General features: G+C 43.1%; 1 protein-coding gene across 6 annotated transcripts in view; it reads left to right on the top strand.

The window, feature by feature from the left end:
* GALNT18 (polypeptide N-acetylgalactosaminyltransferase 18) overlaps positions 1 to 26,422 on the top strand; it is a 335,833-nt gene that overhangs the window by 1,314 nt on the left and 308,097 nt on the right. The window lies entirely within an intron of this gene.

The raw sequence follows: 26,422 nt of genomic DNA, 5'->3' as shown, positions 1-26,422 counted from the left end.
GTGATTCTTACCTCCACTATGGCCCGCTGGTCTAGGACCCTCCCTAGGAGCAGGTGTCAAACCCTGGAAGAAGGCGCTGGAGCCTGAGCTCTGAACCCGCCCTGGGCTGAGCCTTCCCGGCACCAGGCACAGGCGGATCCCAAGGTAGCTCCACTTTCAGGCTCAGGGAGTGGCTGGGGTGGAGCGGACAGACCTATGCCGGGTAGGACTCTGGACAGACCTATACTGGGTGGGCCAGGAGTCCAAGACTGCTCTGGACCAGTGCAGTCCAGGCTGTCCTGCACTCCAGGATGTCCCTTGGAGTCCCAAAGGAGGGTGGGATGCGGGGCATTCTTTTGAGGTGACCCCATAGGATAAGCTGTCAGAAGGAAGGGATGGAGTTCTGGGCACTGGAGCCTCGTACACACACACACACACACACACACTCACACACACACTCACACACACAGGTTCCTCATGCTCACACTTGCTTTTTGTCACTTTTTGGCGTCCCCTGCTTTCTACTAGGAGTGTGAGCTTCTTAAGGGCAGGGCCAAGCCTAGTTCACCTGTGAACCTGGCAAGCCCACCAACCACTGGGGCCAGCACCAGAGGACTTGACAATATTGGGTGGAATTGAAGGCTGTCTGCCCCAGGAGCTCTCTTGTTTACACCTGGGTGTCTGGGTTCCAATCCTTGCACCTGCTGCCCTTGCCCACGGGGTAAGGAACTGTTCTCTCTGAATCTGGTGTGTGCACCTCTGCAAGTGGCCAGAACGGTTTGTTCCTTTCCAGGGAAGGCTCAGCCAGGTTCAGGTGAGTCTGGAGAGGTGTCCATATCTATTGTGCTTCTTGACTAATCTTAAAAACAAGCTGGTGGCTTTGACAGTTTCCCAGAAGAGGGATCCTTGACAAATTCTTCTTCAGTCCTGCCTCTGCCTCTCAACCTGGCATTGAGTTTGGCAGACAAAATTGTCTCTCTGATGTCTGCCTGTTGCTATTTCTTACTTGTCATCTTCATCCTTTGGGTTTGGCTTGACAATCAGCAAAAGAAATTCAGTGTTTGCCACAGGGCTTTTCATAATGTTCTGTGGGAGACGTAAGGCCATATCTTGCTTTGACACTTCCAGTTCTGCCTATAGATTTCAAGAAATTTTCATTCACATATACTGTGAGTGTGTATGTGTGCTCAAAATTATCTTCTTGTGTCATTCTGTCTGGTCAGGGAGTAGGTGAGCAAGGTACCACTTGGGAAACATGGAGAGTAAGTTAGGAGCCTGTGAGCTCAGCACAAAGGGCCCGTCATGTTGATGGTGGACCAGGTGGCATGATTTATAAGGCTTCATGGGAAAATGCATGAAATGTTGAAAGTGAGAGGCACTTTTGTGATTTTTTTCCAGGAAACCTTGTAACTGCATATTGTTTAGAACTTTCAAATTTATACCCGGAAAAAAAAAAAACCTGGGGAGATGGGTAAAAAAGAGACCAGGATCCTTGGAACATGGGTCCAGTTCTCTTATATGTGCGATTTCTCCTCTGAACACTCCTAAATGTCTGTAATCTTAAGAAAGAAAGGCAAAGCCACAACTTATAGTGGAGTGGGGCAGGGCAGTGACTTGGTAGGCAGTGACTTGGTAAAGACTAGACATGAGGCAGTGGAGTTCGTGTGTCAATGACTATGGCTCCCTCCATGGTGCCAGAGCCATCCCTGAGTTTAGGATTAGGGAACACAGGTAAGAGGCCTAGAAAGGGGGACTGGCCACATGCAGTGCTGTGAGGTAGAGGGAGGGAAAGGACAATGAGATCAGACCCCTGTGCTTGGTGATGGGCCATGCCCGTGTATCCATTGTCAAGTTCCCTCCCATCTGTAAAGCAGTTTGAACAATCCACTTGACATCATGGAACTGAGAGGAGCTAGACAGCACTTACTGTTCTAAGAACTTTGCCTGTGTTGACCTGTTGAATCCTCACTCCTAATCAGGTAGATAATATTAACTCCACTTTACAGACATGGAAATCAAGGCATGAGGAGGTTATTTGACTGGTCCAAGATCAGGCCATTTCAATTTAGATATGGTGTCCCCCAAAGGCTCACATGTGAGACAATGCAAGAAGGTTTGGAGGAGAAATGATTGGGGCATATCCTTAACCTAATCAGTGAATTAGTCCCTGATGGGATTAACCGAGTGGTGACTGGAGACAAGTGGGGTGTGGCTGGAGGAAGTGGTTCATTTGGGTTTGGCTATGAGGTATATATTTTGTATCTTGGGAGTGGATTCTTTCTGCTTTCTGATCATTATGTGAGCTGCTTCCGTCTGCCACACTCTTCCTCCATGATGTCCTGCCTCACCTTGAGTCCTTAGGAATGGAGCTAGCTACTTATGGACTGAGACCTCTGAAATCGTGAGCCTCTAACCTAAATAAACTTTTCCTCCTAAAATTATTCTGGTCAGATCTTTTAGTTACAGCAGCAAAAAAGCTGAGTAAAACAGGGTCTTTGTTCTTTTTTTTCTTTTTATATTTTTAATATATAAAGAAAATACATTTATTTTGACTCTGGGTTCTGGAGACTGGGAAAATGCCAGCATCTGCTGCTCTGTTTTTCTGAGTCTGTATTCTGAGTCTGTAAACCATACACTATACTGTCCCCTACATGGGCCATAGGGTCACAGGGAAAAGGCGCTCTCTAGGAGTTAGTTGACAATGGCGGAAGTGGATGTCAGAGTGAGCAACCTCAAGGGTAATAGAGGGACAACTGGAGTCAGTAGTCTTTCTGGGTGGAGATGCTTACCTTAGATAAGCTCAGGAAGCTGTGGACTGTGTTTTGTTTCCTGATGAGGGGCAGAGGTTACATGCAGTTAACTAATGCTTGTTGACCATCCAGGGCAGTCCTGGAAATTCTACAGAGAGTGGGTGCTGGATGGCTGAGTGGATAGATGAAATTGGTACCCAGTGTTGATGGCCAGTGCACCAATTAGTCATTAATAAAAGTGGTGCCATTCTCCAGAGGATACATTTTGCTTTGGAGTCTTGCTCAGGCTCCTCTTTTCTTTGGAAGGAAAGTTGTCCTGGAAGCTGCAAATGTCACAGAACATTCTGCAGGATGTTCGATAGAACTTGCAATTAGAAGAGGCTTTGGAGCGTCACCCTAGAGATCTGTTCTAGTCATGACTGAAAAGTTTATTTTCCTCTTGGGGATTGCAGTGATATTTCATTTTAATTTGTTTTCTGATTGAATGATTTAATTAGATGGTGTTTGGGAATCTCTTGGGAATGCAAATTGTATTTTTGAGTTTTTTTTTAAACAAAGTAAATGTTAATTGAGCTAGTGAGTAACTTCAGATTTTAAAACAATAATTCTGAGAGTTTGGAAACACAAAATAAGTATTAGAACAGGTTCAATCTCGGGACCTTGAGATAGTGAGGTAGATGAAGGAGAGGTTTTGCTAAAGGAAGACTTAGTGTTGCAGAACTTAGGGAAATGAAGTGTTGATTTGCTTCTTATTTTGGAAGTCCAGGAGAAACAAAAATGGCTTTCTCCTTTTCTTGGTTAGTACCTTTCTGAATCTGTAAAAGAATGTATCAATATTTAAGAAAATATTTAAAAATGTATATAATTGTCCATGATTCATTCTAGTTTAATAACTATTTTGCAAATTTTGAGTTTTTCTTCTAGCTTTGTCTATTTGCTTTCCTATTTTAAAAGGAAGATGAAGTCATGATTTAAATGTCATTTTATATTCTTTTTTTCACTTTTCACTTTGCTCCACAGTTTATTGGTTCAGGATCTCTCTTGGGGGTCTAATGTGTGCTAGGCATTGTGCAGGGGGGATGATTGGGGATAATAATGTCTAGATGTCTCTTATCTGTGTCATGGTGGACTTTTTTCCAAAAGATAATAGAAAGAAATGTTCTTCTTCAACCTGTTTGGAGTTTAAGTTAATCCATTAATTGAAATATTGGGTCCAAGAGGGAAATCAAACAAAATATTACTAATATGGAGTAACTGCTTCTAATGTTATTCAAAATGTGCATCCATTGGCCAGTCTTCTCATGTCAGGCCAAAGTTTTGTCTTTGGGGTGAGTCTGACAATATGCTCCTCTCCCCTTCATTGCACAAACCACTCCTTTGGTGTCCTGTTTACAGAAACTCATTTCTAGTTCTGTTTTAAATTTCACTGGGAACTGAAAGGTACTTAGGAAGCCATCTCCGTCTGTTTTGTAGTCTCAATTTTTATAACTTTTGTCTGATCTTCTGCAATGATTTTGCTGATATGTAATTTGTCTGCTATGTTTAAGTGACTATCTTGTATAAAGTCTTTCTAAAGCATTACATTTTTCTTAGAAACAACCACTCCCGTCTTTTTAGCGGTCATATTTCATTGGTTTACATAATATGTAAGTCAATCATGCAGTTTCGGCGACAAGTGTAAATAGTATAAACACACTTGGGAACAATCCCACTGGACAGCTGGAAAGCATACAGCTTGACAGGAGGAGATGTGAGCAGGGATGCTAGAGGAAAGCCCATGTGCATGGACAAAGGCAAAGGCATTCTGGAGTTTATTTTACAGAGGAAGTGGAAAGCATGTTTCATTTGTAGGTTTGAGTAGAGGGTCTTTCAAGAGAACCTATACGATATATATTTGGTACTGGGGATTGAATCCAGTGGTGGTGCTTTACCACAGAACTACATCCTCAATCCTTTTCATTTTTTTTTTTTAATTTTGAGCTGGCATCTTGCTAAGCTGAGGCTGGCTTCAGTGATCCTCCTGTCTCAGCCTCCTGAGTCTCTGGGATTATAGGTATGTACCCCAACACCAGGCCTTATGCTTTATTTTTAATAATTACAGAGTATTCCATCATTGACATGCTATTATTTATTCAATGACTTCTTCTATCTTGGGTTATTTGTTTTGCTATTATAGTTAAAACAAAAATGAATACCTTCACTTCCTTTTTAATTTTTTTTTAAGAATGCATTTCTAGAAGTGGGATTGTTTCTGACAAAATAAACATTTTTATGAAAGGTTGCTTTTCAAAAGGAAAACCTTTTTACACAGCCACCAACAATGTACCGTTGTACCAGTGTCATGGAGTCTGGCCAGCACTGGGTGTTATCATTCAGCTTTTTTTCTGGGCAAATGGAATCACTGTCAAATGCTCTGGCCCTTTGACTTGTACTCCTTTGATCACTATAGAACTTGATTTTACTCCACATCCTGATGTTTGTTTTCATTTTATGGGAACCATTTTCTCTTGGATTATCCGTTTTTGTGGTTTGTGTATTTTACATGTATGTTTAATTTGTAGATTTCTTAAATAAATTAATTAATGAAAATATACATGATACCTGTATTATATATTATATACATAAATCTTGTTTTAAATAGATGGCTTAGGTCAGTGGTTTTCACACTGTGTCCCCAGGAGCTCCAGATTTCCAGAAGATTTGATCTGGGTTTGGAAAGCAAGAGGGCAAGAGGAGTCTCCTAGACCCCTCATGGTCTGCCTTCCTCCCCTCCAACCAATACACCTTCTCTTTCATCAGTTTATATTTGATATTCTGTAAAATATTTCCTTTTTCCAAAAGGATCAGCTGCTGCTGCTTCTTCTTCTTCTTCTTCTTCTTTTAAAAAGGTTGAGAATCACTGTTTGGGGAGAAGAGACCAGACTATTACATTTTTGTGAAAGATGTTGGTAGCATAAAGAATTAAGGAGAGTAAACAAATCTGAAAGGAAATTGAATTCCTGGGTGGTGTTCTTATAATGTCTATTTACCCTTTTGAATACTGTGATTAATAATGTATTACATTATATGACTAATTTCTAAATCCATTATCTCACTTCACTGAGCCGAGATCATCCCAACAATGGGAGAAATGGGTTATTAACTGCACTTTCTTTCCTGAAAGTTTATTAGGAATGTTGTGTGCATATTAATGTACATCAGGTCCATAACAGCAGGTTGTTCACCACGATTACAAGCTATATATGGTTCCCAGAATCAGAAAATGTCCTAGGCACGGTTGCTCTTCTGCCCCCTGTAGCTTTCGGAAGTTGCCTACAATTGGCTGGTGTCCTCATCTGCTCCTTGATGTGGCAGCTTTTGGAAAAAGGAAATATAACGTTTTCTGAGTGCTTGGAGTTGATTGAAGGAAAGGGTATCATTTTAAGAGTAAATCTATTTGTCCGCTGGCAGGAACTATTGCACATAAGATTATATTAGTAACAGTGATCGACATTTTGAAAGAGTTCAATAGTGGAGTTTAGGGTTGAGCCTAATGACCTTTGCTATTATCCCAGGACCTCATCTTCACAGGACAGAAAAACCTTGCCAAAGAATACACTTTTCCCCATGGCCAAAGAATTTTCATTTTTTTAGCCAGAAATGTGTAGGCTGTAAAATAAATGAATTCCATATTCTTTCCCACTCACTTGACATAAATTGTTATTTGCCCTTGATAAGTAGGTTGGTGTAGAATCTCAAGGAGAATTCAGAATGAAAAATGTTGGAGAGCCACAGTCTGGTTTTTCTGGGCTGGCCTTGAAGGTCAACTTCAGCCACTTGGGTCAGGTGGGTCTAATTTTTCTGAAGGTGTTTAGGGATTCAGAACCACAAACAAGGTTACAGGAGCGTCTTCATTGCCATCCTGTAGGATTTGTGACCTCGCTTAACTCAGGAAGCTGAATGGCCTATGGCTTTGCTGTGGGGATTGAGGGTCTCTTTAGGCTGTTGTCCCATCCAGGAGCCAGAGACGAACCCTCTGCCCCATGGAGAAGCATGCTGGAGGGCCATCCAACCGGAGTGATGCTGCACAGAAGGTTCTTTGGGGAAACAGCCGATTGAGTATGATGATGAATGTAATGCAAAGGGAGCACAGTGGGCTCTGGGGGAGAGAGGCTTATGCATGAACCTAGAAGCCCTCAGCGTAGGACGGATGCTGAAGTGGGGAGCAAGAGACAGAGCGGCTGAGGTCTAATCCAGCATGCTACCCTCCAATGCCTCTGGAAGGCTGGGTGGGGGTGAGGGGTTCTGACTTAAGTTTGGCAGGGATGTGGTTTTTCCATGGCTTCTACAGTGGTTACCTTATCAAATCCCACTTTGCCTTTGGGGTCGGAGTCAGCTCCATTGTGCAAGGCAATGCTTGACTGTGGTAGGGATCCTCAGTGTTTTCCCTTCCTCCCATACACGGCTTCTCATGCAGGCTGTGCACCCCAGGGCAGGACCAGGATGAGCGCACCCCACATGTTGTATCCATTGTCACTGTGTCCCTGTCTTTCTCACCCAGGAAAGCTGATTAGTATGCAAGGCAATGTGACAACCTTGAAATCTCTTTAATTTATAAAGTTAAAGTTAATCATTCATAAGCTTTGGTACTTAAATTATTGTTAATAACAAATTACCTGACAACTGTTCCAAAGCACCGTGTGGTGTGGCAGTAATTGGGAACAACTGCTGTTCCGGAATCTTCTCTGTGGGTCTGTCTATGTCCCACAACTCTGCTGAGTGTAGTCAACTGAAACTTTAAGCAGAGGGATTCCTGGTTATATGAATGCTAATGTTTTGGCAGGTTTTATTCTATTTTTTTTTTTTTTGGCTATGCAATTAGGGATTAAAATGTATTTCTCGACAGATCATTGCAGGGGGTATGCAGTTCTGAGATGTAGTTCTCTTTCACCTCCTGACATTCAATTTCAGTTTTGTGACAGTTTGTTTTTGAGAGAAGAAGCTGCCCTAATGATGTTAGTTGAAACACCTGGGTATTCAGTTCCATAGAGATACTGGGAGATCCTTGTATGAAGCCACTGCTAGGATGCTATTGGAGCTGATGGGCGTAATTAACTGGGCTGCGTTCTACTGTCCTTTAAGAGCTTACAAAAGCACAGGGTTTGGGAAGATCCAGAGAAGTGCCCTGTGCACCCTTCACCTTGGGACAGGTGAGAACAGTGAAAAGCAATGCCTGGACAGGAGGCAGGGGGCCCACTCTTGGGCACAAGTGGGTTCATTCTACCAGTGTCCTGAGTTTCTGTGTCGGGGTGGGGCACCCTGATTTAAGATTCTCAGGTGCTGTATCTTAGCCATCTCGGGAGGTGCGCTGGACTCCACCAGCTTCTGACCTGTCCAGGCATCTCTATCCTCTGGGAATTCAGAGTGAAAGGCCCTTGAGATCCAACAGGAGCCGGAAGGTAATCCAGGGACCCTCGCAAGACAGGATTTGAAGCTTGCATTCCTGAGTGTCGTGCTGATGGCATCTGAGGATGCAGGAAAATAGAAGAAAAATCGTTTAGGCCAATGAATGTGAGAGCAGGAAAGCTAAGAGAGGGTTACAGTGACAAAGAGGATTCTAGATCAATCTTTGATTCATTTAATGAGTAATAGGCATGTAAGCAGTTGCAGGTTGATTGTATGGGGAAGGGAGGAAGCAAATCCCTCCTGGGTCAGAGCCTGGGCCAGGGCTGTCCAGCATCATTGCTTTATTACATTGTTGATTTTAATGGACACCAATGGATTGCTTTTCATCTTTATAACCTGACAGGGTCTGGTTTTGAAGGTGAGAAAGTTAAGACTTAGACCACGTGGTTTGGATGTGGCCTGAGTGTGTCTCCCAAAGCTTCATTTGCTGGAAGCTTGGTCCCCAGTGTGGTGGGGTTGAGGTGGTGGCATCTTTAATAGGTGCAGCCTAGTGGGAGGTGATCACATTATTGAGAGCAATGCCCTTGGAGGGGATTAATGTAGTTCTCTTAGGACCCCAGTTAGTTCCTGAGAAAGCAATTGTTATAAAAAGAGCAAACTTGGCTCCTGAATCTCTCTTGCTTCCTGTCTTGTCACATGACTGCTTTTTCTGCCTTACACATTCTCCCATTGTGATGCTTCCCACCATGTTGTGATGTAGCCAGAAGGTCCTCACCATTTAACTATAGGCTGAACTTGGGGGCTGGCTGGTCTTGGACTTTCAGCCTCCAAAACTATGAGCTAAATAAGGCTTTTTTTTCTTTATACTTTATCTAGCCTCAGGTGTTTTGTGATAGCAACAGAACAAACTGATATAGAGAATTTGTCCAAGGTCACAGGGCTGATGGTTGATGGAGCCAGGAAGCTGTCTACAAAATCTATGTTCTCTACAGAATAGAAAAGAAGACAATTTAAATGGAGAGGATTTGGAGGTCATTTTATTGAAGCTTTTGTTTGCGTGTAAGCTTGGAGGCCTCTGGTCAAGCAGGAGACTGCTGAGAGAAGGAGCCAGGCAGGGAGCCTCATTTGTCTTTGAGTCTGCAAGGAATCCTGAGGTTAGGGTAGGCAGAGGGCAAGGGCTTTCTCTGAAGGGATGAGTGAGGTGCCACCATAGAGGTCACAGAGAGCCTTTCTCTTTGATCATTGTGGATCACTATGGGCCCCTGGGAATTTGTCCCTATAGGAAAAGCAGAGAGTTTCAGCAGTAGCCAGAGCTCATTCAAGTTCCACTTGTGACTTTCTCGCCACCTGTGGTGTGCCTGGCCTGGTGCTGAGTGCCCAGGCAGTGTTGTGTCTTCTGCAGTGACCAGGTTGTCCTAGTTTTCCCAAGATTTCCCCTGTTATCAAACGGAAAGTTCTGAGACTAAGGAAGGCCCTCAGTCCTTGGCACACCTGGATGGTGGGCACCCTCATGTCCTCACAGTGAGCCCCAGGGTAGAAATAGCCCTTGGACCACACCAGTGTCTTCTCTCACGGCTCTAGACCGCCAACCTTGCAGAAGAGGTGTGAGAAGATGTGAGGGTCCCAGCAGCCCCTGCCCCATTCTCCCTGCCCACAATGGCTGCCTCCTCTCTCCTTTGTTATTCGTTCTGCCTTGGCACACTCTGTTTTTAGCTGTCTGGGCCTCTCAGGATTTGGAAGGGAAGAAACAATTGCTGTAAAGGAAAGCACTAATAAAGTGGTTTGGGCACAAAACCTCAGCAGCTGTTTATTTGCCCCAAACAGTAGGAGCCCGTATTAATAACCTTTTGAGTTATATGCTGGGAAGTTAAAAGTAAGCAAAAATCTTACTGGTGACTCGCAAATGGGACTTTATTCCTTTATTGAGCTAATCTCTCTTCCTGTTTATGCTGGTGACATTTTCTATTATCCATGTGGAAGATCCACTTTGATCTTCCGTTGCAGACTTATTTAGCCGTGCCTTGGTGAGTGTCCCAAGGCAGAGGAGTTTTCTGGTTTCCTTTCATTGCAGTTATAATGCTTGGTGTTTATGTGGTTCCTGCCTCAAAGGATTTCAACAAGTGGGACAGCCTTTGTCTAATTAATCATCACATTTCCCTGACGGGAGAGAAGGAGCCACGGAGGAAGGGGAGGGGGGCGCGGAGGCTGGGGCCTGCCTGTCGGTTCAGGGGTTTGGAGGAGTTGTCTTGACAGTCTAGTGTCTTGCACTTCCAAATCTCGTTTTAATAATAAACTGATCCTCTGATTTGCTTTAGTTTCTAGAAGAGTGCATGAAGGAAAGTAGAACCTGCCAGAATTATAAAATAGATCCTCCAACTCTATAATGGGGCCAGGCTTGTTTTTTTCCCCCTTTTCTTTTCTAATTCAATAGAACCTGGGGATTTATATTCGTAGGGGAATCCAATGAAAAACGGATAGGAGAGACTTTTATCAGGGTCTGTTGGGGAAGGGCTGCAGAAATAGGTCTGAACTCATCTGGAGAAGAGATGGGAAGAGGAGGGGAATTGGTATCTGTGGAGCGGATATTCCTGTTCTCCTCTGCTTTGGCTAACTGTTTTACAAGTGCCCAAGGAAATGCTTTCAGTGCTTTACCTTGGAATCTCAGAAGCCAACAGTGGAATGGTTTCATTGTCCCGTTTTACAGATGTGGAATTCAAGGCCCAGGGATTGTAATTAACTTGTCCAAGATGAAGCACCTAGTAAGAAACAAGACCTCATTACTTCTATTCAGTCCCTTAGCAAGAGGCTAACTAGGCGCTCTTATTTCTGCCCCAGTGATAGCCATCAAGATAATACAGGCTCATTCTTTCTCTAAGCAGGAAAGATGCAGGTGAGAATGGGAGGAGGGCTCTTGAGAGCAGCGAGGCCCTGAGCTGGGTTACCAAGTGATGGTTGTGGCAGGCTCCTTCCCTGGGGAGGCAGGGGTTGCCTTGCCAGAAGCCCACCTGGACTCAGCCCCCCAGGGTCTGAGGGAGGCTCCAGGTGTGGTTGTTCGCAGCCAGCAGGATGGCTTTGCCAGGAGAGGATTCATTGTGAACAAGATGGTCCCCCACTCAATCAGACCACCGCTTCATCTTGGGGGGTTCTCTATGCTCAGGTCATGTGGTCATGCAGGAACCATGAGAGGTACCCAGAGGAAACAGGAGACAGGTCCAGGCCTGCTAGGAACTTCCCATTTAATCCAGGGAATAGAATATTTGAAGCTAACACAGGAGATCCACCTCAAGGCTGGTGATGTCTACTGGGGTTTGGGAATGGGAGGAAATGAATGCCCATGGGTGGTGGGGAGAATGCAGATGCACCCACAATTCCTGTTCTCCTCTGCTTTGGCTGGAACCCCTGCCTTCTTTGAGTTACATGAGAGGATTTTTCCCTCCCTTCATTCAACAAGCATTTATTGAGCACCTAGCAAGTGGTCAGGACATTTCAGTGGAACAAAGGCATAAATAGGAAGGGGTTTTAAGATGGCCAGGAGCTGTCCCATAGGCAAACACTTAAGGAAAGTGAGGTGTGACCCAAGAGCATGTCTGGGGGACAAGTACCAGGTGGGGGAAGAGAACAGTCGATGCAAAGATGCTGGAGCAGGGATGAGCCTGATATGAATGGGCAGCAGTGGGGTGGCTAGAGTGATGATGGGAGAAGGGGGGTGGAGTTGAGGCCAGAGAGGGGCTGCTGGAGGGGGTTGTGCAGCTTCAAGGGCCACTAAAGAAGGAATGCTCTGGAAAGATTGGGGAGCCACTGGAGGGGCTCAACAGAGAGGTACCTTTTATTTATGTGCCGAGGATTGAACCCAGTGCCCCCCACTTGCTAAGCAAGTGCTCTACACTGAGCTACAGTCCCAGCCCCAGGAGAAGCAGTTTTAAAGGTATCAATCCAGGCTGAGGCTGCTTCCTGATTGTGAGCCCACCTCTGGTGGGCTTGGCACTGTACAGGATATAAGTGACACAATCCTTTCCTTTCAAGTGCACGTAATTGGGCTGAGAGGACAAAACAAGAAATGCTTAAGGATCTTTTGCAGCTAACTAATTTAATGAGAGTTAAAATGGAATTCTAGAAGAGAAAGTTGTCAGAGCAGACTTCATGGAAGAATTGGAACTTATGACGCATCTCTGAAGAATGAGGAGGATTTAGAGGAGCAGAGTGGGAGAGATTTGGAGAGGGCTATCTCAGTTATTAAACAAAACCAACAGTTACCTTGAAGAAGAAAACCTGAGCCTTCTCTAGTGTAGGTAAAGAGGGTGCAGGCACTTGTCAGTGCTACCTTGACAGGGCAGGTGACCTTGGGCAAGTCTCTAACTACAGAAGTGAGGACAGGCACCCCTTGGCCATTGTATTGCACTGATCAAATTAGGTGACAGCACATGGGGGGAACATGTTCTCTTTTCTTCCCTTGTCTTTCCCTTTTCTTTGTTTCCACACTCTCTTCTTCCTAAATCCTCCATAGAAAATGGTCAGGAATATACTTTCTTGCAACACCTAAAATATCAGATTTGAGCTCCATTTTGGTGCAGTTAGCTAGAACTTCCCTGGTTCAATCAAGCCTGAGCTGGCCCTAAGTTAGATTTGAGGCAGCCCCAACTAAAGCTCATGTCCCTCAGCTGAGATGAGTAGGAAGATCACCCAGGGTATCTCATCATGACCTGCTGCTACTCTGGGGTCCCAATGCAGAAGCCCCAGGGACCTGCCTTTGTTAGTGGAGAATGTTTTTGTTTTGTAAAACCCACTTAGTGTTGCTACAGGCTGCAGGTGATGTCCAGAATGTGCTGTGCTGGTTGAAATCCTGGCTGGAAGGCTCCTTCCGGCCTCCATGGCGGAGGGAGAGTCTTCTTAGGAGAGAAACTTGTCTTCTTGCATCTCAACCTCCACTCTGAATTGCAGCCACATCAGCCCATCTTCCTGCCAGGGTGGATTTGATTTAACTCAAAGCAATGTGACTTATAATTTCAATAGCAGACAGGCAGGTGTGATTTAAGATGATTGTCAGGAAGATTCAATTTAATCTTTTCTTTCTTCCTCCTCTACAAAATGTGCATGTTGTTGTGTGATATAATTTTACTATGCATTCTTTACAATTCAGAGGTAGGTGTAGTTTTATATCAAGAAGATGCACTGCATTTTTTTAAAAAAATACTTATTTTAAGTTCTGCTACAAAGGATTCCTCTGTAGCAGCAAAAAATAAAAGGGTAGTTTGCTGTTTTACAAGAGAGACTCATGGTAAATCATGAAACTTCCCATTTGAAAGAAAAAAAAATCTTTTTTTTTATTGATTGTCAGGGATTATTTTGGTCATTTGTTAAAAAGAAAAGAGTTACCGTCACAAAACATTCAAAGCAAGTTATTTTATTTACCCAAAACTGAACAATTGTAGACTTTGAATGTTTTTTTTTAACAAGAGCCAGTTGTTTTCAGCAAAATAGCCATAAGTATTTTTGAGTTTATAATTACTTTAGGAATACAGAAAATGTGCATTGATTTTTTAAGTCAACAATTAAATGTCTTATTGCACCCTGGTCAATATGGGAAACTCGAAGGGTTGTGCAGCGTGGTGTAGTCATTCCTTCTTTCTTCATATATTATTAGCCAGGAAGGTCGAGCCTTCCTCTGTTGGCAGTTTCCAAGTCACATCTCCAATGTGACAGCTGTAGGCTGAAGGACCTTTAGTTAGAAGCAGAATGTTCTTGAGCCAGAAGAAACATCAGTGTCCTCAGGCTCAGACTGTTTACTGAAGGGTGGGGGACACAACACAACTTGTTGGCTACCCCAGGAGCCTCTGCAGTATCTTGGAGACTCTGGGGTGAGGATCTAGTGGTCCCATATCCAAGCCCAGACAGTCTGTCTGTACACCCAGTCATGTTCCTCCACCTCGGGGGAAACATCTGCTGTGGAGAGGTTGATCCCTAGTTGTCTGTTCTCAGCTAAAGCCAGGCCCCCTTGAGTGATAAGGGGGAGGACATATTTTTCAGAGTCTCCCTTAAGTGGTGTCTTTTCTCCCTGGCCTGTCCCTAAACCCCATCCACCTGGGATCATCTTCAGGCACCGGGACTCAGCACTGTTGATGAGAACCTGACTGTGGGTCCAAGCAGTGTGTGATGGCTTCTGGTGGTGCAGCCTCCATGTCTGGGAACAGAGGTTATTCCCAGCCTTTTGAAGCAAGTAGCGATGCAGATGGATGAGGCAGAGAGATTCTGGACCAAAGAGAGAAAAAGAAAGTAAGCTGGGGCTGGGATTGTGGCTCAGTGGTAGAGCGCTCGCCTATCACGTGGGAGGCCCTGGGTTTGATCCTCAGTATCCCATAAAAATAAATAAATAAATAAAGATATTGTGTTCAGTTATGACCAAAAAACAAAACAAAACAAAAAGAAAGAAAGAAAGAAAGAAAGCTGACAACTACCAGTATGTTTCTGTCACTGTGACAAAATAACTGAATGATCAACTTAAAAGCAGGAAAGGTTTCTTTAGGCTCACAGTTTTGAAGGTTTCAATCCAGTTGGTCTTTTGGTTTGGGCTTGTAGTGAGGCAGAACATCATGGTGGGGAGTGTGTGATAGAGCAAAGGTGCTCACCTCATGGTCACTAGGAAGCAGGGGGAGGGGGAAGGAGAGGGAGGGAGAAAGGGGGAGAGAGAGAAAGGAGCTGGGGTCCCAATATTTCCTTCAAGGGCACAATGTCAATGACCTAACTTCCTCTCACTAGGCTCCACCCCTTAAAGGTCCCATCACCTTGTTATAGTACCACAGGCTGGGGATGAAGCTTTTCGTACATGGTTCTTTGGGGATGTTCATGATCCTGGTTCCTATAGGAACCAGGCACATCTTATATGTTTGGCACTATGTGATGTACTTCCTATTATTTAATCCTTAAAGTAAGCCTGTGAGATCATTAGCCCATTTTTCAGATGAGAAATTAGACTGTAACTATTATTCTGCTCTTCCGTTAGACTGTTTCCTTGAAAGTGGAGATTGAGCCCTAATTTTTCCATTTTCCAGTGATTCACACAGGGTCAGGTACATAATAGGGGCTGAGGAGGTGTTTGTTGAGTGAATAAATGAATAAGTACACAAGCCTGCTTAAAACCTCTTAGGAAGAAGTGGCATCAGGATTTGCACCCAGGTCTTGGGCTCCAAAGCCTTTTGTAAAGGAAGCCAAGAGACTGAAAAGCTGCCTCTTGTCCTGCCAGGCCCGGGGTGGCTTCTCTCTTTTGCTGTGTCTGCCTTCTGGGTCAGGGATAGGAAAAACGCGTGCTCCCGGGGCTTTCTCACAGCACCCTGTAACTTCTACTGCTGTGTAAAGGTTTAATCGAAAGGGGGTGGGAGCACAGCGCTGGTGTGCGAGTGAATGGGTGCAGAATGTGCCTTCCTACACTGACATCCCCCAGGAATCCGCTGGTGAGAAAAGCCTGACGCCTTCGGGGGACCCTTTGTGCCTTCATTTTAATAAAGCTGTCACTTGTGGTCATTTCAGATGGAAGCAATCTTGTGGGCACAAATGGGGAAAAAGAAAGCTGCACCAAAAGCAGAGTAAAGCCAGAGAAGACGCCGCTGGACAGGGCACTCTTTCCAGAGAAGGGACGGGATCAAGGTCATTTCGACTGATGTCTGGAGTCCATAGAAAGAAAGAAGTGTAGATTAATTTCCAAGAAAGAATTCCTCGGGCTCCAGGGCTAAGGGGAAATTGACCTTTGTCTTTCTGAAGTGACAGACACTCATGGTCCACACTGGGGGCTGTGGAAACCTCAGATTCCACCATCTCCTGGTGTCTCGTGGGTGGTGACAAGTTAGGTCTCACTCTTGTACACTTGGGAGAGAGGTGGCAGAGCCAGCGGAAGAAGAACGAGGGGGCCTCTATAGGGTCAGGAGACGGGGTTTCCTTTCCTGCCTGCTGGGGGGAGTTCCTGTAGGAGACGGATTCTGCGGGGAGCTGAGCCGGCAGTCAGGCAGCCTGGGCCTCCTGGATGTCTGCTGGTCAGCTGGGGAATCGCCCACCTGTGACCGTGGATCTGAGAATGAACTTGGCCTGGAACATTTTCCCTGCTCTCTGCTGTCAGTGTGCCCGGGAAGGGGCTTCCTCAGACCCCACCTGTCAGGATAGAACAGCCTGCTAGACTTTGATTTTTTCATTTCCTATTATTCCCTGATATTTCCAATTTGAAAAGAGTCATTTAAGCACCAGGGTGGAAGAGGGCATAGTAGACATGGGGGAAAAATTGAAAATGTCATTTTAAAATGACTATTCCATTCTTCCTTACCTCAGCAGACAGATGGCTGTCTTACCTTTTCCTACGGTCAGGAGCGGTAGCTGGTGGGTCAGCGGAGGAGAGCGGTGATTTTATTTTCCTTTTCATTTCAAACAGATTGCATAGCCCTTGGGGTGAGGGGGACCAGTGGAATGAAGCTAGGGGCTGGGAAACTAATTACGCCTCCCTGCATGGCTGCGCTAGTTAATACCAAACTGTCATTGGGGCTGAGTCCTCCCTGGGGCAGAAAAGCTTCCCAAATTCTTTATCTTTTTTACTTTGCCTTGGGAGCTGAGGCCCTTTGGGTTTTTCCAGTTTGAGAAAACAGTTTTAAAAAACAACAACAAAAAACCAGGAAGCTTTGCACAGCTCTGAAATGGGACTCTGGGTTCTGGTTGCCAACATGGCATTCCCATGCCCAGCAGATGTCCCCCCTCCAGCTCAGCCTCCTTGCTATAGTGGAGGCGAGCAGGGTTTTGGAGCCACTTAGACTTGGCTCAAACCCTGGTGCTGCCACTTGCCAGTGTGATGTTGTCAGAGGCTGCCCGTGTATTTAGGACTGGAAGCAGATTGCAGGTCCAGGCTGTCCCTCCCCACTCCTAATGGTGTGGGATCCAGACTGAGTCACCTGAATAGTAAGCCTGTCTCACTTGTGATCCTGACATTGAGACCCACCCAGGTGCATGACATGGTCAGAACAGTGTCACCAAGGGAGACCACACACCACGAAGGATAATCAGACATCCAGTCTGGCTTCTAAATGGGTTTTTAACTTTTTCATTAAACCAGTACAATTCTTGAAAAATGATATCTTAGTTCATTCAGGTTTCTTTAACAAAATACCATTAACTGAGTGGCTTGTAATCAATAGAAATTTATTTTTCACTCTTTTGAAGGCTGTAAAGAAATGAAGGCAGATTCAGTGTTTGGTAAAGGGCTCACTTTCTTATTCAAAGATGGGTTCTTTTTGCTGCAGTGGAAAGAACAAAGCAGCTCTCTTTTATAAGGGCACCAATCCTATTCAGGAGGGCTCCACCCTCATGACCTGATCCCCTCCCAAAGGCCCTGCCTCCTGTTACTGTCACCTTGTAAGGTAGGATTTCAGCATTTGGATTCGGGGGATTACAGATATTCGGACCATAGCAAGTGGTTTCATATGTATGAAATAAGACAATTTATTCAATCTACAGATAATGAATTTGCTGTGCTTCATGGTAACTTGGACTCCAATGCTTTTTCTTTGTCTCCCTCTGGAGATCTATAGCCCAGAGTCCATGGCGACCCAGACATCTTAAATAACCGTGGTCCAAAACAATCAATGGATCTTTTTAAGGACAGATAAAACAATTTTAAATGTTGGGTGGAAACATTAAAAATATAGCCTTTGTGACAACATGAAGATCATGCATATTCAGTTTGTATGTAATCTTAAGCAATCAGATGCATATTTTCAGGGAGGGTGTGTCACCCTGCTCGCTGGGGACATGGGGACTATCTATCATTTCAGAACTAGATTTCTCTAGAGACTTGAAAGTTTGATTTTAGGAACATTTGGGAATGAAGCTTCAGAGACAGTCCTTTTTTTATCTCCCACCTTTGTTGGATCATATTCCTTTTGGCAACATCCATGCACCTAGGCTTTACCTGCGAACTTGCCAGTTCTCCAGAGAGAGAAAACTCCTTGGATTCTGAGTGGAAAGGGTTTAGCTTGAAGCAGAACACCTGTTTTCAACCTTGGAGGATGAGCGTTCCGTACATGGTGAGACCATCTTGGATGGTGGGTATTCTTTGTTGGAGCCCAAGGCTCTGTCCATGTTGATCTCTCATCAGCATGAACTGATTGTCCTTGGAAAGGCACCAAACACAAACGGAGAGGGTGGAGTGGGAGGACACAGCTTAGAACTGTCCCCTTCAGAAGAAACTCTGTATCAGCCTGGAGTCCCTTCTAACTTTTCAGGAGAACGAGAGTTTTCACAACTCTGGTTTATATGCTCAGGTTATGTGGAACAATCCAGTTTCAAATATTATGATGTGCTATTCTCAGAAACCATCTAAATGCGTCCTAAATGCTAGTATTTCTTAAGGTTACCTCCCATATTGACTCTTGTACCTGGAAGCAGCACAAAGCTCTCGCCAGACCCAATGCCCCTTACTTTTAATTTAGAAAATATAGCCACAGTGAGGTAAACAGAGTGCTGGTAAAGAGAGCCAGCTGTTCTGTAAATGATTCCTTTTTCCCGCAGTGCAAATCATCTGGGGTTAGGAGGAGTGCTTCAGAATGGCAGCCTGAGGAGCTTGGTGTATCCTCTCCCCTGTGAAACAGCGTAACTAGTGAAAATTATTTTTTGAAAATTTGAAGTCCTTGGAAGTTTTTCTAAGGGTATACATCAAATAAAGAAATACTTATTCAAAAAAATCCAAATTTTTGTAAGAACCGGGAGACTCTGTGGCATTTGAGCCATGACCTACCCCCTGCCACCAACTGCAGCTCATTAAGGGAGAGTTCTATTCTGGGAAGGTAGGGGCAAGAAGATGCGGTTCCTTTTGCCCAAAATTATTCTCTAGGGCTACATTTTCTCCCCAGGAGGGGCAGGCCACCTGCATTTGTCATTTCTCCATGTGTCAGAAGCTCCATTCCATAAAAGCATGACTGAGAGGTCTATACCCTCTGCCTTCTGCTACCCATCCCTATTTACATGATGGAAGATCTACCCCAGGTCAAGAATACTGGGCCCTTGTTTTCCCCGACCCCAGCCCAGACACAGATGGAAGTTTCTTGCCAGAAGAACAATCTGAGAAGATCAGAGACTACTGTCCCCATCCAGCTCCCTATTTGTAAAGCAGGACGATCACTCTTGAGAGATGCAGACTGCTCTTCCCAGGTCCAACTCCATGGCTGTGGTGCAGAGATCTGGCCAGGGTAGAGGCATGCTGTAAGAACACAGAATGCTGTAGCTGCCTCTAAAGGGACTGCCTTCATCAGAAATGGATCATGAGTAAGTTCAAGCCTCAAAGCAATTGGTGAGCTTGGGAGAGAAAGCTGGTACCCCGTGACAGCAACAAGAGAGACAGCAGCCAGCTGGACCAGCCAGGAGAGAGAGAGAGAGAGAGAGAGAGAGAGAGAGAGAGAGAGAGAGAGAGAGAGAGAGAGAGATTGGTTTTTCCTAGGGTCAAAGCAAGCCTCAAAGACTGGACTCAAAGGCATCCTCTTACAAAAAGGTCCACTATTAATTGGTTCAGACTCTGGAGCACATTATGCCTAACGGCACTGTTGAAGACAGTAGATCAATCAGGTGGAAATTAGTGGAGGCTAACAGCTAAGGATGATACCAATGGGGCAGTCCAGCCAGAAGCCCAGCAGGGAGATAAGCAAGAGACAAACAGCTCTGGTAGCATCACTGTCATCCTAGAGGGCTGGATAGGAGGATCAGGAGCACTGTGCTCATGCCCAAGGTATCACACTCCAAGGAGTGATACCAGAGACTGCACACTGTAGGGGAAAGAGCATCACTGACATAGTTTATCCAAGTCACCAAACAGCTGCTGGAGCACACAAGTCTTTGGTGGCAGTGGGGTGAGGTGGGGGAGTGACAGGTATCCAGAGTGGCTAAAATATAAAATACCAAAAAAAAGGTATTTTTTTCCTGCAAAAATCTAAGAGTTGTTAAAAATAGCAAAATATAACCCATACCCAAGAAAAAAAAAGCAGATAATAGAAATTGTCTTTGAGGAACCAGGATGCTGGACTCATCAGAAAAAGACATCAAAGTAGCTATTATAAATTTGTTCAAAGAACTAAAGGAAACTATGTTGAAGTAATTAAAGGAAGGTATCATGACAATGTCATATCAATAGGTAATATTGTGTTACAAAATAAGAAAGTGAAAATTTGGGACTTGAAAAGTATAAAAACTGAAATGAAAACCCCACTGGAGGCACTTAAAATATATTTGAGTTGGCAGAAGAAAGGAGCAGCAAACTTGAAGATGGATCAATAGAGATTTCAAAATCCGAAGAAAAGAGAAAAAGGAAGAAAAATGAGCTGAGCCTTAGAGAAATGGGGGCATCATTAACTTCACCAATGTCATGTTTAATGACAGTAGGGGAAGGAGAGGAGAAAGATGCATTAAAAGAATCAGAGGAAATAATAGCTGTAAACTTCCCAACTTTGATGAAAGAAGTAACCTTCACACCCAGGAAGTTCAACAAACTCTATTTAAAATAAGCACAAAGGAGATCCACATCTAGATACATCATAGTTAAAACACTGAAAGATAAAAACAGGGAAAATCTTGAAAGTGGTAGCAGAGAAACCACTCATCACCTACAGGAGAATACCAGTAAAATTCACATCTGACTTCTCATCTGAAACAACGAGGCTAGAAGGTAGTGGGATAACAGATCCCAAACCTATAATAAAAACCCCAACCTGCTAACCAAGAATCTTATGCATATCAGAACCATCCTTCAACAACGAAGGCAAAAGAAGACATCACTAGATAAACAAAACTGAGAATTTGTGCCACCTGCATTGTAAGAAACATCATGCAGTGTTCTTCAGGATGAATGTGAGCGACACAGGACAGCCATTTGAATTCATACAAAAGCAGAGTATCACCGGAGGTAATCAGATAGGCCATTATAGGAGGTGATGTAATCGTATTTCCTCCTTTTTTTTCTTCACTGATTTAAGAAGGTATTGCATAAAACTATATGCAAGCCATTGTAGTTTCAGACTAAGACAGAAATGTAATCATATGTAATAATAGACAAAGGAGGCACAAAAAATGGGGGAGGAGAGGGAGTAGTGCTATATGGGAGTCAAGTTTTGGTGCTTTACTGTAAATTAATGGACTTGGATGAGTTCAGATGTATATTGTAACCTACAGACCAACCACTGACACCAACCACTGTCAATAAATGCAGTTAAATGTATGTTCGGAGTTACCATGCACAAAAGAGGTAAGTACTGGAGTGGAGGATATGGTACTTGGCCTGACTTAATCCCTTGACAATGGTTACATATATCAACACATGTTGAACACTAAACATGTGTATTTTTATTTGCCAATTATACCTCATAAAACCGTGGAAAAAGAAATATAGTTAAAACCACTAAAGAAATGAAAATGTACAAGATAATATTCACTTAGTACATAGGAAAACACTAAAGGAGGGGGAAAAGGAACAAAAAATACATAAGACATATAGAAAATATAAAGTAATATCACTGGTTTAAAGTTGCATCTCTATATCAATACTCACATTAAATGGGAATGGGTTAAACTATCCAATCGAAATGTGGAGATTGTCAGACTGGACATAAGACACAGGATGCAACTATGTACTGTTTACTGTTTACAGGAGGCATACTTTTGATTCAAAGATGCAAAGAGTTTGGAAGGGAAAGGATTGGAAAAATGCATCATGCAGAGAGAAACTGAAAGAAAGCTAGAGTTGCCATATTAATATCAGGCAATTTAAACCAACAAAACCCAGAAAAGTTGCTAGAGATAAAGGACATTTTATAGTGATAAAAGTTTCAATCAATCATGAGTATATTGCAATTATAAACACACATGCAACTAATTGCATATCCCCCAAATACATGGAACAAACACCGAAAGAATTGGAGGGAGAAATGGACAATTAAACAACAATAGTTGAAAATTTCGGTATTTTTAAAACTAATGAATGGTGCTGGGCATGGTGGCGCACACCTGTAATTCTGAGGAGGCTGAGGCAGTTGGATTGTGAGCTCAAAGCCAGCCTCAGCAACTTAGTGAGACCCAAAGCAAATTATTGAGACCCTGTCTCTGAATAAAATATAAAAAGAGGGCTGGAGATGTGGCTCAGTGGTTAAGCAGCCAGAGTACAATCCCTAGTACCCAAAACAAACAAACTAATGAATGGAACAATCAGGCACATATATAATAAGTATATAGAGACTTAAAAAAACAAAAACAAAAACAACAACACTATAAACCAGCTAGACCTAACTGATATCTATAATTCACTGTATTTAATAGCAACAGAAATCACATTTTTTCTCAAGCGCACAAGGAACATTCTCTAGAATAGTCCACATGCTAAACCATAAAAAAAAAACTCAATAAATTTCAAAGGATTTAATTCATACAGAGTACATTCTCTGATCATGTGGAATGAAATAATCAATAATGGAAGGGAATCTGAAGAATTAAAAAAATACATAGAAATTAGACAACACATTTCTAATAACTAATGGGTCAAAGAAAAAAACCAAAAGGGAAATTGCAAATGATTTGAGGTGTGAACGAAAATGAAAACAAAATATATAAAACATGTATGCAGCCAAAGTAGTGCTTAGAGAGAAATAAATAGCTACCAAAGCCTATAATAAATAAGGAGAACGATCTCAGGCCAATAATCTAACTGTAGTTAGTTGACAGAGGCCCCCTCAATATCCAAGGTCAGAGTACCTGCTTGGTGGGATTCTGGAAATGGCTCTTTTTTGGGTTGTAGGCTGCTGCCTTTGTGTGTCCTCACATTGAGGAATGGGCTAGCTAGCTCTCTGGGGTCTCTTTTATTAAAAGGCACTAATCCATTCATAAAGTAGGACCCTCATGACCTATTTACCTTCCTAAGGCTCCATCTTCTAAAACCACCACCTTTATGATCAAATTTTGACATATACATTTTGAGAGAAAAAAAATATACAAACAGAAAGTAAAATGGTACATTCACCTTGGAAAACTATTTGGATATTTCTCAAAATTCTGTACAGTTACCATATGATATAGTAATTCACTTTTAGATATATGCCCAAGATAATTAAAATGCACAAAAGTTTATAGCAGTATTATTCATAATAGGCCCAAACTGGAAACAATCCAGGTGTCCATCAACTGTTAAAAGTATAAACAGAATATGGTATATCTGTACAATGATGTATTTATTTAGCTGTAAAAAAGGAACGAGGTACTAACACATGATACAACATGGATGAACCTTGAAAATATACTAAAGAAAGAAACCAGACACAAAAGACCACATGTTATACCATCAATTTATCTGAAGAGGCAAATCTGTAGAGACAGAAAGCAGGTTGATTAGTGGTTGCCCAGGGATGGGTCTGGGGGTGGGATAGGGAATAGTGAGTGGTTACTATTGGATACAGATTTTCTTGGGAGAGGATGAAAATGTTCTACAATTAGATTGAAGTGAAGGATACATAACTCTGCCAATAGACTAAAACCACTGAATTGTGTCATTAAATGGGTCACTGATATGATATGGCATTATACATCAATAATGTTGTTAACAAAATGATCTAGGTTATGATGTAAAGAACTAACAAAGGCTAGTGGTTTTGCAGCTTTGGTGGATGGAGGAGAGCCAGTCTGTGTTTCAGATGTATTCTGGGGTGAGGTCCATCTGGGTAGGAAGAGTAGCCCCGTGGACCTGACATTCCTTTTAAAAGTCATGTGTTCTCTATCTCCTATACAGATGCTCACTGGCACATGCAGGGTCTGGCACAGTGAAAACTACTGTCAAATCCCCAAAGGAATATTTACTAGGTTTGACTCCTGGCAAATCAGAGAGGAGCTGGGAAGCAAGAGAAATGCATCCTTCACTAAAATCTCTACCACTCCCCAAAGTACAAACAAAAAGACCAGTTCTTTGAAAAGCCCAAAGCAGGATAAGGAATGGTGTCTTCCCCAGCAGAGGGCTTGTCTTAGAAATCTTACCCATGGAACTTGAGTGCAATTAAGAGGGAAGTTTCAGGTGGTCATTTCACTTATAGGAGCCTCTGGAAATTGTAGAGGAAAACATTTATGACTATGTAAATATCCTACCTATATTTTGAGATGCTGCTTTTGGACACAGAGGAACAAAAGACCATGCACATCTTATAAGCCCGTTGGCAGTTAATCAATGAGAGAGAAGTTCTAGCTTCTTAGGGCCTTTCTGAAATTTGGAAAACTGAGAAAGGGATTTGGGATGGACTTTTTATGTCATAGAGTTTTTAGTCTCATGAACTAACAAAGGAGAAAGGACTCCTTGAAAACCCTCTCACCCAGGGACTGCAAACTCAAAATGCCAGGCCGGTAACTTAAATGGGTGGTATGGAGTTTGTTTTAATGTAATGGAGAACAGTTAGAGAAGTGGAGACTGTGTATGTTGACTAAAACTAACTTCAGTGGAAAAATTTAAAGCGAAGCTTAGCTGTCTCCTGTTCTAGCCTGGTCCTCTGTCTTTTATCTTTAAGAAGGTAACAAGTGGCCTTAAGAAGAATTTGATTTGCATGAGTTCACAGAATACCTTGCCTTCTCTTAACACTTGGGAGCTGCATCAGAAGATTTCCAGGATGGGCCCCAGAATGCTAGTAAATAAGCCTCTGTCCTGTCTTTGGAATTTGAAAGACTTGGGACTCCCAAATGTGCTCTGGAGAGCAGATTTTTTTTTTTTTTTTTTTTTTAACATGAAGCATGTTCCTTCCCACTATTTCTCATGGTCTCTGGTTTTCTAAGAAGGAATTGTGGTCCTAACCTTTTATTCTGAACTTAAAGTTGTTCTGGGCTTGTGCTGGACTCAGGGTGTGTGTTGCATGCACAGGTGAGGGTGAGATCCTCCAGGGAGCCATGGCAGGGCTCAAGGGAGTACAGCCCCCGTTTGGCTAGAAGTAATGTTTGGTCTTGGAAAATGGAGGACTGCAGCAGGAAGGATGAATGGCTCAGGCATTATCTAGAAAACTCAGTTCATTTCCTTGCAGGAACAGCCTGTCAATATGTTTTTGTCTACTCGACAATGTGTGGGAAACATCTTTGATTTTTTTTTGTAACTGTGCATATAATTTCTTAGTATTTCACTTCCGGGCATTGATTAAAGCTTTTCTGTCTCCTTTGAGTCATTAAATAGAAAAGTGTCTGTTGGAAACAGATTGACGGTGTTTCTAGGGACTCGGAGAAATAGGAATCTCCTTAACTTGCTGAAAAGTTTGTTCTGGTCTGGGCTGAATAGACATTAATAGCTAATGTTTATTGAGTATTTACTATATGCCAGGTACCAAGCTAAATGCTATACACAAAATATCTCACTTTGTCTTCACAGTAAATCTGAGGTAGGCACTATAATAATCCCCTTTTTCTGAAAAATTGAAAAAATTGAAGCACACAAATTAATTATGTTATTAAATAACATAATCAGGGTCACACAGCGCATGGTGGGAAAGGCTTTGATTTCATCTCGTCTGACCTGAACTCCTAGGTTACATCAAACCCAGAACACTTAGATCCTTGCAGCATGCAATCACAGCTAGGTATTGGCTTCCAGGATTATATATATATATTGATGCATTCTCAGAGTCTCAAATCTGGTGATGTGTATTTTGGTCCCTTGAAAGAATATGGAGGTCCATCTGTGTGACTGTATTCATTGTATTTCTATCCAACATTAAAAAGAGTGCATTTCTATTACTATCTTAGCCTCCTTTGACCACCCACATTCACCCAGAAGGAAGCATTTCCATATAAAGTTGTTTTAAAATAACAGTAGTACTCACTGGCGGGCAGCTTTCCTCGTGGGCAGAATGACCATGGTTGAAGACGTAAGGGAAGGAGAGAGATTCAGCCTGTCATGGACTTCCCCACTATTCTCCTGGAAGGGAGTGTTTGGAATCATTTTCATTATATAAATGAACAACCTGAGAAAACAAGGAAGAGAAGGAACTCAGTGAGGTTCATCCAAGTCAGTCAACTGAAGTGGACCGAGTACTTTGCTACATCCCAGTCAATCTCACAACAGCCTTGTTGAAAGGTCAGTAGCATGCTCATTTCACTGAAGAGAAAACAGATTCAGAAGCAAGTCTGAGAGGGATATCCCATTAGTATATAACAGCCAAGTTCCTTCTCTTTGGCTGGTGCCCATTTTAGCTAGAGTAAGGAAAGTTAATTGCAGTACCAGGGTCCAAAGCTCGATGGCTTTAACCAATAGCACTGTATCCCTCACTTACCCAGTGAGCAACGTTGAAGTT

This window comes from Spermophilus citellus (assembly GCF_964194105.1).
Source record: "Spermophilus citellus genome assembly, chromosome: 2".
Lineage (NCBI taxonomy): Eukaryota > Metazoa > Chordata > Mammalia > Rodentia > Sciuridae > Spermophilus > Spermophilus citellus.
This window is presented reverse-complemented; position numbering and strand designations above follow the sequence as displayed.